The 14,094-nt window shown below is 43.0% G+C and overlaps 1 protein-coding gene across 1 annotated transcript in view; it reads left to right on the forward strand.

The window, feature by feature from the left end:
- Window positions 1-5,965: 5,965 nt before the first annotated feature.
- pak5 (p21 protein (Cdc42/Rac)-activated kinase 5) overlaps window positions 5,966-14,094 on the forward strand; it is a 56,067-nt gene continuing 47,938 nt past the window's right edge. Inside the window, exon 1 of the mRNA XM_029002367.1 lies at window positions 5,966-6,508. The gene's annotated coding sequence lies outside the window, so the exon portion shown is untranslated. The remainder of the gene's footprint in view (window positions 6,509-14,094) is intronic.

Here is a 14,094-nt window from a genome sequence, read left to right on the forward strand (position 1 = left end):
TTATTTGCATATTTATTTTCACATATTCTAATATACATAATCTTTTTTTGAGCATGCATAGATCTCCATTTATAATCAGAGTAAAAATAGATTTCCACACTGATCACAGTATATCCATCTCAAATTTTTGAAAAGAGCCAAAAGTGTCATAATATAAGAAATTCATACATTTCTCTGCTTCACACACAACTCTGTTTACTACCAATATAATGAATAACTTTACAACATTTAAAAAAAAAATCCCTATAAATGTCTGACAGGGTGTGGCTAGAATGTCTCTGTGTTGTTCATCGGTCCACTCGTCTCCAGGAGCCCAAACTGACCAGCTGCTGCAGACATCAGCAGATGGGGGTTGCCATAGCAGCCAGAAAGTTTGGTATTCTCAGGAACACACTGCTTTGTCAAGGGTCACACAAAGATGGTCTGTTTCTGGACAAACAAGCACAAAACGAATCAGGATAAACAGAACTGTGTGTGGGGGGGTTGGTGGGAGATAAACTGTAAGCATGTTCTGAATTGTCCAAGGCACAATTAGGTCCAGTGTATTTTTGGCGAGAAATCAGGATCCACTTTTAGCATTTGTTCCCCTGGTCTGAAGCCATTTGTGTGTGTGCTGAGTAATTGTGTGTGTGTTTGCTAGCTAGGGAATCATAAGGTATCGCAGTCTTGGTAGAACTGGTACTAGTTACATATCAAGTTACAGAGACAAGCAGCATCTCCACTCGTGAGTTTGGTGATCATGAGACCTACAGCTCACGCAAACACAAATTGGCCTGGCATCTCTGAGGGCATCTAATGCAATTACACCGACATCCCGGTCTTCTGTGGAGCCCTCTGTTCAAAATGCTACAGCATGGCGTCCCAGCCAGCAGCCATTTACAGATGAGCTGTTGCTATGTGCTGTGTGCTAAAAACCAAATTAGATCAGACGGCGTCACAAAGCAGCTCTTCACACTAAATGCAAATCACTGACAAACAGGGACTACGTTCTCTGACTCAGATTAGCGGTTCAGCATACTCATTCGTTCTAAGGGGAACCACACTGCCGACTGGTGCAAGGGACTGTGGGATTCACAGTGAGGCAAGGCCCAGCAGGGGGCAGCCAATCAGAGGAGTCGATGTCACAGCTAGCTGTTGATGGTCGTGAATTCTTTTCACTGGGATTTTTCCACCTTTGTCTTTGATGAGCTTCTCTGGATCGTCAGCTTGGTTTCTATGATGGATGTTGCACTAAAGAAATATTTCTGGATTACATTTTTGTTCTGCAACAATAAAAGTAATTCGTTCTCTATCTACTCTGTCATTATGTGGCCTGTAAATGTGGAAATAGTGATAAGCTCAGCACTTTTGCAAAATATGCCTCAAATACATAATTTCAAATGTGAAAACTTTGTATAAAGTAACATGTTTCCATGAAAGTTCAATTTGTGAAATTCAAGTTTTAATTTAGTTTATAATTCTAAAGAGATGCAATTAAATCTTCTGAACCTTCTGAACCTCTCCTTCCCACATCTTGGGTGCAGTAGCCTGCCACTGAAGGAGCTGCTCAGTGCTGTCAGAGTTTCTTGCATGGGGTGGGAGATGTTGTCCAACAGGGATGACAGCTTAGCCACCATTCTCCTGTCACTCACCACCTCCACTGGGTCCAGAGGGCATCCTAGAACAGAGCTGGCCCACCGGATCAGCCTGTTCAGCCTCTTCCTGTCCCCAGCGGAGATGCTGCTACCCCAGCAGACCACACCGTGAAAGATGGCTGATGCCACTACAGAGTCATAAAAAGTCTTTAGGAGTGGCACCTGTACTCCAAAAGACCGGAGCCTCCGCAGCAGGTACAGCCTGCTCTGCCCTTTTTTATAAAGTGCATTAGTGTTATGAGTCCAGTCCAGTTTATTGTTCAGGTGAACACCAAGGTACTTGTAGCTCTCCACTGCCTCAATGGCCATACCCTGGATGTCCAGTGGTTGCAGTGGAGGATGTTTGTGCCTGCGGAAGTCTACCACCAGCTCTTTACAGTTGACCGACAATGGTAGTTTGAAGAACATGAACATTCATGTTCAAGGAGAACATAATACTGGCCAGTGGCTATGGATACTGCACTGTCACAGTATGAATCAGGATGTTAGGTTGGGCAAAATCAGATAAAGTACAATAGTGAGTTAAAGTGCATTGTGCATTGATTGTGCAGCAGATTACAGCATAATGAACTGAAATAGTGAATATTCGGATGGTCGGGGTGTGAGGGGTGAGGTGTGAAGTGTGGTGGCATGTCCTGGTTCAGCATTCCTGAGGATAGAAAGTCCTCCTGAGTCTCTCAGTCCTGGCCATGATGCTCGAGTATCCGAGTATCCATGGTAACAACCTAGAAACAAACAGAGCAAAATGAATAGAGCACTCTTTCTCCCAGACATTCTAGAAAACTAGAATCATCTAATAAACTAAAATAAATCTGGTTTTCTCGATATTCACTTCCCCATTTCATGTCAACTTTTTACCACACTCCTGTTCACATGTTTCCCATCATTTGTTCCTTTTTTGTTCCTTTGCTTGTTTGGCTAAATTAAAGGAACCTCTCACATTGTGCATAATATAGTCTTACTGTAAGTTTTGATAAAGGGCTGTGTGTATGTATGTATGTAGGTTTTCCATTTACAGTATAACAAAAGCTATTGTTATGTTATATACATTATATAATGTTATATAATTTATGCCATAGACTTATTTACATTTATATATCATATTCAATTCAGCTTGCTCCACTGGTATGTATTCAACTTGGGGCTTAATGTGACATGATATGTTGCTCCTCCCAGTATTTGAAGAAGGCCTGTTGGTTCAGTAAAAACAGCAGTAACCATCCCGCAGCAGAAACGCGGATCATTGTTCACTCCTCGGCACAACGCTTTGCTAACTGTGCGTTTTAGGTGAAAGCCCCCGTCCTCACTGTGGCTGACGTGTGACTCCCTGGACCTCGTGGTTCAGGGAGTTCACAAAGGCTCGCCACAGGAAGAGAGCAGCGGGGCAGCAGTGGCCTGCAGAGTTCACTTGACCGCAAATGAGCTGATTGTAAGTCGCTCTGGATAAGGGCGTCTGATAAATGCTGTAAATGTAAAAAACATTGTATTCATAGTTGGGGGTCCTAGTGAACCAGAATTGATCACTTAATCGATGGAAGCACATTGTAAGTCGCTCTCGATAAGGTTGTCTGCTAAATGCCTCACCATTCAAATAAACCTACCACTGAATTTAGAGACTGGTCATTTATTTTACAAAATCAGCAGGGGATCAAATAATTATTCCCCCCACTGTTTATGGTCTTTGTTATGGTCTTTACCCATGCTGTATTGTCTATGTGGTCGCCGTGTTTGTGAGTAATATGCATTTAGCACTGAAACTGTCACTGTTTTGCACTGAGGTTCCGGCTTAATAATTCTTCAATATTTCAGTTTTGCCTACAGCATGGCATGGCAGCCATGATTTCTGCCCTTACAACCTGCTTTGACCTGGACCTGCTTGGCAGTGTCTGCATGCCATAGATATAGCAGGACTCACAATTCACATTTTTTGAGTGTATCCAAGATATCGGGATGGACAGAAGGGTTCAATGTTGTTTCCTCTCCGTCTGATAAATGCCGTAAATGTAAATGTAAGTAACTGGCCTTACAGAAGAGCAAAGCTGTGTCATGGTAGGGGCTGCAGGATCTCACCTTGTGTCATGGTCGGGGCTCCAGGATCTCACCTTGTGGGGTACAAATGATCTTGAGAATGGTGAGAAACAGCCCAGAACTACATGAGTGGATCTGATCAATGACCTGAAGAAAGCTGAGACCACAGCCTTTACAAAGGTTACTATTAGTAACACACACTCTGTCCTGCATTGCTCGAAAGGTCCCCCTGCTTAAAACAGCACATGTCCAGGCCGGTCTAAAGTTTGCCACAGACCATCTGGATGATCCAGAGGAGGACTGAGTGAATGTCATGTGGTCAGGGGAGACCAAAATAGAACTTGTTTTTGGAGGGGGAACGATGCTGAGTTGCATCCCAAGAACACCATACCCACTATGAAGCATGGGGTGGAAACATTATTAAGGAAATATGTATTAAGGAAAGGATGAATGGGGCTTCCATCAGTGAGAGTATTGAAAATAAAACATGGCTGGATCTTCCAGCATGACAATGACCCCAAAATCTCTGCCTGGGCAAAAAAGGAGTGGCTACATAAAAGGCATTACAAGGATCTGAAGTGGCCTAGCCAGTCTCAAGCTCTTGAGAAGATCTGCATGGAAGAATGGGCCAAAATATTAGCTACAGTCACTGTAAACCTGGTGAAGACCTACAGGAAACGTTTGACCTCTGTCATTGCCAGCCAAACTATGGTTACATTACAAAGTATTGAGGGTAACTTTTGCTATTGACCAAATACTTATTTTCTGCACCATTATACAAATAAATTCTTTTAAAATCATACAATGTGATGTCCTGGATTTTTTTCATTCTATCTCATTCTGTGATGACAATTATAGACCTTTCTCATCTTTTTAAGTGGGACAAGTTGCAAATTCAGTGGCTGTCAATTTAAAAAAAAAAAAAGAAGTAGAATAGGGGCATACCCTGTGGCAGATTCCACATTGCTGCCCACTGCCCATTGCTTAGGAACAGGTGGATGAGATGTGGGACCGAAGATAAATCTCGATTTAATCTTGATTATCAACATATGAAATAAAGTCTGCTATTGCAGTAAAACACTCTAGATGATGCAATACTGTGATCGACTGAAGACCCGGACTTGAGCAAAACAGAGCCATATGACTTGGCAGCATGAGACTGGATGACTGGATGACCCCTTACATATTCACACACTGTATGAATTTTAAATTAAATTAATCCTCAAAGTTTGCAGGACAACTTTTGCAGTGGCTGGGTACAAAAGCTGTTTATTTACAAGCACAACAAGCAGTTATGTCGCACAAGCTCCCCAGTCTGCTTCCCTTCATCGATGCGATGACCAATCGTGGCAACAATCGTAATGAAAATCAAAGCTGCGTCCTATTCACCAGGATCCTCACAATATCACCATGGGCTGCTATCTAAAGCATTATGTGTAAGCAATATATATATATATATATATATATATATACACACACACACACACACACGCACACACACACACATATGTATAATGCTTACACATAATGCTTTATATATATATATATATATATACACACACACACACACACATATGTATATATATATGTGTGTGTGTGTGTGTGTGTGTGTATATAATCGTTTTAAATCACATTTATGAACATCCTCTTGTGGCTTTTTACATTTCTGATTCAGGATTAGTTCCCTTTACCAGTGATTGGATGGATGTCCGCACTAGTCAACTAAACATTTATTTCCCGATTCTACCTCACGCTGCATTCGTCGAACTATTTTGTGGAACAGTGCGACTTGGGGGGCGAAAGTGGCACATCAAGGATTCCCGCCACGAGGTGGCAGCAGCCAGCCTTCAACCCCACCCTCCCCTCCCCGGACCACGTGACCAAGCTCGTCCACTCGCCTTCACGGCCTGCGGGGCTTGGACCTCATTCTGTCACGCTGCCTCCTTCTCCGGCTCGTGGTGTCGTGACCCCTTCCCCCTGCTGACCCCCAAAACCTTAAAAGGCCTACATGTACTGAGCTGATGTCGAACTTGATCTCATATCGGTCTATCTGGCAATAAATGCCTAAAATGCACGAATTACCACGTCTTGTTATTGTCTGTAAACAGACCCACATTTACGTTTTACGGCATTTATCAGACGCCCTTATCATCAGTAGTTACAGGGACAGTCCCCCCTGGAGACACTCAGGGTTAAGTGTCTTGCTCAGGGACACGACTGTAGTAAGCGGGGTTTGAACCTGGGTCTTGTGGTTCATTAGGCGAGTGTGTTACCCACTCGGCTACTAGCACCCACGTCGCATGGCGAGCATTGCAGTGTGTAGTGCGGCGTATAAACGTTCACAGTTGAGGTTCGTTTTATTATTAACGTTTATTACAGACGTTCAAAAGGCAGAATTTTTCAGGTTCTCTAAAGAAGCCGACACGTCGTTTAATTTGAGAGTTCTACTATTCCCGCAATTCCGGTGGAATAACTCTGCGCTCTGTTTTATTCGCGGTGTTGGCGTGTTGGTTTATTTCTTTCTTTATTTCCCGGTGCGCGTCACCGCGTCACCGCGCGCCCCTCTCCACGCGGCGCGCGCCCGGCTCAGGTGTCTCCCGTGGGTTTTTTTTTCCCGTGGAGCCGCGCTCCGCCACGAGCCCGGATGTAGCGCGCTGTCTTCTCGTCGATACCGGGATTGTATTAAAAAAAATAATAAAGCCGACTGGAGACCGATAACATGGCGCTGGCGACCACGTAACGGTGCCCACCACCACCACCATCATCATCATCACCACCACCAAAAACCGCCGCGGCCCGGGAGGTCTAGCCAACGGGACATGTGAGGACGTGATCCGAGGGCGCAGGTAGGTGCTGGTGGTTATTATTATTTATCATTAGTCATATTTTCAGATATATATATATATATATCTTGTAAACGCCGTCGGTTCTTCCTCCCAAGACGGCGAGGGACATAAACAAACATGTCGTTCGGGAGACGACCGCTGTCCTTGGTGTTGAAGACCGGTCTCACCTCCGCATCCTCCTGCCACCTCTCCCTTTATTATTCTCACTACTGTCACCGTCGCTATTATTATTATTATGATTATTATGATTATTATTAATATGCCCGAGTCGGATCCGCGCTGCGCGTCGCGTCGCGTCGACGCCTTCGTCTGCAGTTCCGAGCGGCGGACGTCAAGTTATCAAGTTCGCCGCGGACGAGATTAGCGGGGGGAAAATGGCTGTGTAGTTTCCCCACGCCGCGCTCCCGCTGCGACGCGCACAGCCGGCCTTTTTTCATGCTGTGTGTGTGTGTTTTTTTCTAAATTATTATTACTATTATTTACGTCTGGTAAGCAAAGGTCACGCGCTGCGCGGGCGCGGAGATTTATTTTAACGAGGCGCGCGCCCGCGTGCGCGTGCGCGCGGTTTCCCGGCGAGGCCTTGACCGGGCGAAGTTTTTAAACCCCACGGATGTGCGGGGTACCCGAGGGTGCTGGTTACTCTGGCGGCCTCTGGTGAGACATTTCATTACAGCGACCCCGCTGTTTTAATAAGCTTACGCTTCGTAGGAAAATAGCGTTAATTAATTAATGAGGTTTTGTGTTGAAGATGGGTGGGCGGAACCCAAGATTCTCATTGGGTTTAACATCAGGACATTACATTTAATGCATTTATCAGAGCGACTTACAACCAGTAGTTTCAGGGACAGTCCCCCCCTGGACACGTTCAGGGTTGCTCAGGGACACATTGGTAGAAAGTGGGGTTTGAACCTGGGTCTTCTGGTTCATAGACGAGTGTGTTACCCACTAGGCTACTACCTCCCTACCTTAGGACTTGGTGGTGGGCCAATATGACGTGTCATTCTTTTACAAGAGCCGGATGAATCCTGGCATTGTTGTCTTGAAACGTCACCTCGGCTCCCATGGAACAAAAAAGAACCCAGACGTGACCAACCAAAGCAGCCCCAGATAATAACACTGCCTCCACAGGCTCGTACAGTATGGAATATGCATGATGGGCTCCCATCACTCTGGAAAAGGGTCAGCCTGGACTCATCAGACCACATGACCTTCACCCATCGATCCTGAGTCCAGCATTTGTGCTTTTTAGAAAATTGAAGCCTCACTTACAAGTGGCTTTCTTACAGCCTTATCGTTCTAACCACATTTATTCTACTGAGATGATAAAAATCCACTACCCTTCTAAACCAAATTTGAGGCCTTCAGTGACCTCCTGCTTGGTGCAGGTCAATTATTTGACCCTGCTGAATCACATCAACATTTACATTTAGGGCATTTATCAGACGCCCTTATCCAGAGTGACTTACAATCAGTAGTAACAGGGACAGTCCCCCTGGAGACACTTATGTGTCAGGAACACAATGGCAGTAAGTGGGGTTTGAACTATAGTTGTTTTTGTTGTATTAATTTGTATTAATTTTAGTTTTAGTCTAGTCTTTGCGTCCAGCTGTCATTTTAGTCTTCATTAGTCTTCCAGAATTATTTTAGTCTAAATGAACTTATTTTAGTCAGAATTAATCTGAATATTTTAGACTAGTTTTAGTCAACAAGAGCTGATGACATTTTAGTCTAATTTTACTCAAAATTGTATTTTAGTCTCTCTTTTAAGTAATGCAATTCTATTTAACCAAGTCAATATAGTTCAAGTACCTAGTAGAACAGACAAAAACAAGATCTTTAAATAAAACCCATTTCAAAACCCATTTTCTTGTTATTATATTATTCCCCGCCATCCCCGCCATCTACTCGACCATCAGAAGTATCTAGAAATATAATTAATGTTGCTGTCATTGCGTGTTGCGGAAGTGACGTCATCTGTGCAACCGGATAAAAGATACAGACACAGAAATATAATAACACGATTAAACGAGAGGAATTAATGTCTCATTTTCAGCAACAAAAATTAAGAGACATTTAGTCTCGTTTTTATTCATCAAAAATATTCGATGACATATTTCATTATAGTTCTCGTAACATGACCAGCATTTACATCTCGTCACATCATGTCAAAAAGGTTCATTGATGGAAGTTTTGAATCCTTCCACTCCACCCTAGAGTTAACAATGTAAAAACCATGTCAAGATTCTATGCATATTTGTAAATTGTGTTTGATTGACAGAACTTTTAATGTAGTGTTAGTGTTTTCACCTCGTGCTCAAGTGCACTCTTTGTGTTAATAGACACCAGATCAGGTGATTGTGATTCATGATTCGATTCAATTGCGATTATCATGTCAGCGATTCAATTTGATTCAATATCACAATGCATCCCATCAATTTTTCTACGTTACTTCACGTTACGTTTTCAAACACGCGAGTGAGATGAGAGTTATTCCCACCCAAAGCGGCGCTGTACTCAGATCAGGCAGCAACTGGAATTTTTATGCCACCGCCAGAAAATCACCAAACAACGTCATTATGATATGATTGATTATGTTTAAGAAATGAATCAGTTGAGGGTAAATAATGTGCTGCAGTGACGGATCATTCGAATTTTTGTTGTTTTGTTTTTTATTAATTATTACACCTGTATTTATGTTCACAGGCCTCGAATTCAGGGCAGTGTGAGCGCAGAGAGGCAGGAGAATCTCGGCGCGGCCGCTGCATTGCTCGCAACGTGTTTGTTCTGTGATTAAAATAGCCGGCGCATGCCGTGGACCGCCGCGGTGAAACGTGATAAAATGTCAGGGGTACCAGGCCATGTCTGCAGCCTCGCCGCTCTGAGTGGACTCTGTCACGTTGGCCTTGTCTCCTGGCATCTCTTCCACACTGGACCGCTGTTGTGATGTTCGGTTTTTTCACGGGTCACCCTGGAGACAGTCCTCCTCTCTGTCTTTTCATTGTCACCACCGCAGCCGCATGGTGCTCACATTTTGGTTCTCCGGGGTCAATCCTGAGCAAAGATCAAACCTCCTGAGTTAGGCCTTTCATTTAAGCTCCTGCTATGAAATTGAAGCAGCAGTTTAGCATCCCTGCCACAAATGTAGGTCATGCCAGTGCTGAGACTCTGTTTTGAATCCTTCCACTCAGATTTCCCTATAGTTAACAATGTAAAAACCATGTAAAGATTTGTAAATTGTGTTTGATTGACAGCACTTTTAACGTGACGTTAGTGTTTTTACCTCGTGCTCAAGTGCAGTCTTTGTGTTAATTGACACCAGATCATGTGATTGTGTTAGATTCTAGGGTTTTAATTATGGTGGTGGACATCATTTGGCTGTCATGGCTGCCCACTGCTCTCTAAGGTTAAATGATGGGTTAAATGCAGAGGAAACTTTTTGCTGTGTGCATCGTGTGCTGTACTCTGCTGATAAATCACTTTCATAATCATCCCAAAAGGCTCTTATCAGGAAGGAGAGGATTGTGGTCTCTCACAATCACTTTGCAGTAGTGACGTCAACATTAACATATGGACGATAATTAATCTGGATTCTGTGGTTTATCTGGAAGCCTCACTTTACGTATACCGTAATTTATTTATTCTGATTCGTTACATAAATGAATCATATATGCTGATCCCAACATCCTTCCATTATTCCAGTTTTACCCTGGCTATTATTGAAAATCAAAGCAAATACGGATACATTATATACAGATACAAATACATTTATTTACATGAATGCATTTTGGGTTGGTAGCTGGTTGGTAGCATTGTTAGTGTCTGCTGTTGTCAGATTATTGCGATGTGAAAAAATTAACAAGGTTTTCAAGGAAATTGCAAGCATTAGATTACGTTTAAGTTGACATGGATACTTTGTGCTGATTTACATTGGCTCTGTCTTTCTGTAGGCATTACACCACAAGTACAATAAATTAATTTGATTTACATGTGAGACAAGCAGGGTATATTAAAGTGAAGTGAAAGTGAATTTATTATCATTGTGAAACAGCACAGCACACAACGAAACGTGTCCTCTGCTTTTAACCATCACCCTTGGTGAGCAGTGGGCAGCCATGGCAGGCGCCCGGGGAGCAGTGTGTGGGGACGGTACTTTTCAGTGGCACCTCAGTGGCACCTTGGCGGCTTGGGATTCGAAACGGCAACCTTCTGATTACGGGGCCGCCTCCTTACCCGCTAGGCCACCTCTGTCCCAGCGGCTGAGTTCCAGCTCTCATGCTTTTTATGAATTTTAATAAATTCCTGTGTGAATATATGTCATTTCTTTTCTTTTCATTATGAGTGTTCTTTAAATATTCAGCAGCCCAATAAAGTGATTTCACTGCCAGGCTCTCACTCTGGCACTATTTATAGAACCTGAAACCTAATTTTTTGATTTGATCACAATGTGAAGAGCTATACGCTCCACCCTCAGCCAAGCTGATATAATTGCATTTTTGAACTGAACGTGACGTACAATTCCTCTGCCCTGGAAGACCATGGGCATGTGCTAAACCCCTCTACCAGGTACCTCAGCAGGAAAAAGTACGCGGCAATTTTCATTCTGTAATTAAGCTCCCTTTATTCAGCGCTGCAGCGTAGAGCTCATGGTTAACCCCTTAATTGAAAAGGCCAGATCCTTCTAGAGCATAATTATTTCTCCGGTAAGGCTTTGTTCGTACAGAGATCGTGCACGTCTTGGCTGTCCTCCGTGCTAAGTGAACAAACGTGGTAATGTTAGCCCTAGCTCAATGTGCTACGTGTCACGCTCAGCATATTCTCAAATGGATGAAAACGTAGTCTTGGACGGGACACAACGCGGAGAGTCAAAAGACCACATGGCGTGAAGCTTATACCACGGTTGCTTGCCAAAAGCAGTGCAGTCTCTTTCTTTTTCTCTTTTTTTTGTTGACATTGGCAGAATGAACGGGGCTAAGCAGTCTGTTTTGCTAGCTTGACGCTAGCATGTTCATTTAGAATGACTGCAGCTCCATACCTGTTGGTTTTACCATCACATCCAGAGCTTGAACCTGGACATGGCCTGGAAATGGGTTCACTTTGGGCCAAATTCTGTGTGCCCTGTATCGTAACAAAATAATGGAGGCAGGTTGGGAGGCAGGTTTTAACAGCAGAATGTGAATGTTGGGAGAATTTTGGGCTCGTAGTTCTCTGGGGCCATTGATGTCATGGCTCATAAGTGTCATTTTCTTTCGCTCGGCTGTTTGCCTTTGGCCTTTGCGACTAATTGATTTAATTACCAGATTTACGGCACTCATATTGCATGCATGTTTGCGTGGAAGCACAATAGCTTTTGGTCATTTTGCATCCTCAGTCTCAAAATATAGCAAGGCATTAGGTAGCTATACACGAGTAGCATCACTTGATACATGTGACAGCACTGTTTACCTTTGGGGAATATATGCAGAGCTGTCAATCATGACATTTTAGCTGTTGATAATTGCTATTAACTATTTAACTATTTAATAATAATAAATGAAGGAGAAGTAATGAAGATGACCTATTATTGGTTCATTGATCATTGGTAGTACATATGAAATGAAATTGCATAAAACATAAAAAAAAATCTGCGGATCATGTGATTTTGTTTTATATGTAATATTTTGGTTTTGCGTTTATTCTTTGCTAACAAAACTGAGCAGGGCAAGTGAGCTTGTGGGACATTAATAACAGTTAATAGCCAGAACCTTTAAACAGGCCAAATGGACAATGTTTAAAATTGTCCATAACCACAGCTGACATGATTTTGTAACAGTTATGCATAATTTTGGATGGTCAGCTCCAACAATCACGTGCTTCTAATTGCAGCAGGACTTGTTACAATGAATGGAGGCCGTAGATGGATGAAATGTGGCCAGTAATCACACTCTGGAATGAGATCCAGCCAGAAAACAGACACAACAAATTATGTCACAACAAAGTGATCGTCAAGGTCTCTAAAGATATCTAAGATGGTTGCAAAGAAATAATTGATGATGAAAGCTTTAAAAATCTTCACGAATTGAACAGCCTTAATTTTGATTATCCACATCAAATATCCAGCTATAGACGCAAATATTGTTAAACTGTGGCCGATTGGTGCATACTACTCCTCTCTCAACCTTTTCTTCTTCTTTTATTTTTATAAGAGTGCGCTTTCACCCAATTCCCATCCTTATGCAGTTCAGACAATTACATCACCAGCTCAGCAAAGAATGATTTTGATTCTGAACAGCACTTATTTAGCCGATTTGAGTTTTGATGTGAATTGAGGCAAATCATGGATTTGGCACAATGGTTTCTTAAAAGGAACACACACACACACACACACACACACACACACACACACACACACAAATCTAACAGGATGATGACACAGACATGCAGCCCATTACAGTGTTAACATTGTGCAGCTTGCGTTCTGCAGTTTGTTAATGATGACACACGGTGTATGGTACAGATGCCCTGTCTGAATAGATTAAAGCCTTCGTCCAATGACCCAGCTGTGATCCGTTCAATGGGAGTCCGTGAAACAGCAGGAAATTGCAATAAATGGTGCCGGCTGAGTCTCAGCTGCTACTCGGCCCCAGTAGTATTTCTGTGGAGACTGCTGCAGAGAGTGGAGAGCAGCGCCACTGCTATTTATACCAAACAAAGGCTAAAACATCAAAGCCATTAACGTGTGGCTTCCAGCCAGAGGAGAGAGTCAATGATAGTGATGCTCGGTGTGTTTGTGATATTGCTGTGTGGCGGCTGTGATAACACTGTGTGCTTACAGTGGAGACTCTGGGGCGATTCTAGCAGGACCTGCTTATCCTGGTTCCCTTACATCCTGCTTGGACTTAATTTTGCCGAAGCGGTGGGCCTGGACAAGTGAAACGTTGGTATTGTATTGGCTTCAGAAGTCTTGCAGAATCATGCATGATCATTGTACAAAACCATGAAGCTTGCCCTCGTTGTCATTGAATTAGGCCATAGGGTCTTTCAGAAAAAAATATGTGTAAACTATTCAAATTATTCTTATATTGCCAAATTTACATTTACATTTAGAGCATGTATCAGACATGTCCAGAGCGACTTACAATCAGTAGTTACAGGGACAGTCCCCCCTGGAGACACTCAGGGTTAAGTGTCTTGCTCAGGGACACAATGGTAGTAAGTGGGGTTTGGGTCTTCTGGTTCATAGGCGAGTGTGTTACCCACTAGGCTATTACCACTCATCTGATACCCAAATTGATATCATTCTAATAAGGCATGTATAAATATGAATATGAACATGCAGGCTGAACATTGGCAGGTTAGAAAGCGCTATGGAAATACATAATGATCTGGACCCTATTTGGATAATCTTGTACACAATTAATTGTTCTCACCTTTCTCACCACCTCAGCTTTAAAAGGCGGTGTGTGCAAGATCAGCAGTGTACTGCTTCTAAGATGGTGTGTGAAAATATGTTGCACCAGCACCACTCCTACCAGCGAGAAACATTTGAAATTACGAGGACATGGCAAATATATGACCAGTGGGCTACCAGAAACCGCCAAACAAACACA

This window comes from Denticeps clupeoides, chromosome 14 (genome assembly GCF_900700375.1).
Source record: "Denticeps clupeoides chromosome 14, fDenClu1.1, whole genome shotgun sequence".
In the NCBI taxonomy this organism is placed as follows: Eukaryota; Metazoa; Chordata; class Actinopteri; order Clupeiformes; family Denticipitidae; genus Denticeps; species Denticeps clupeoides.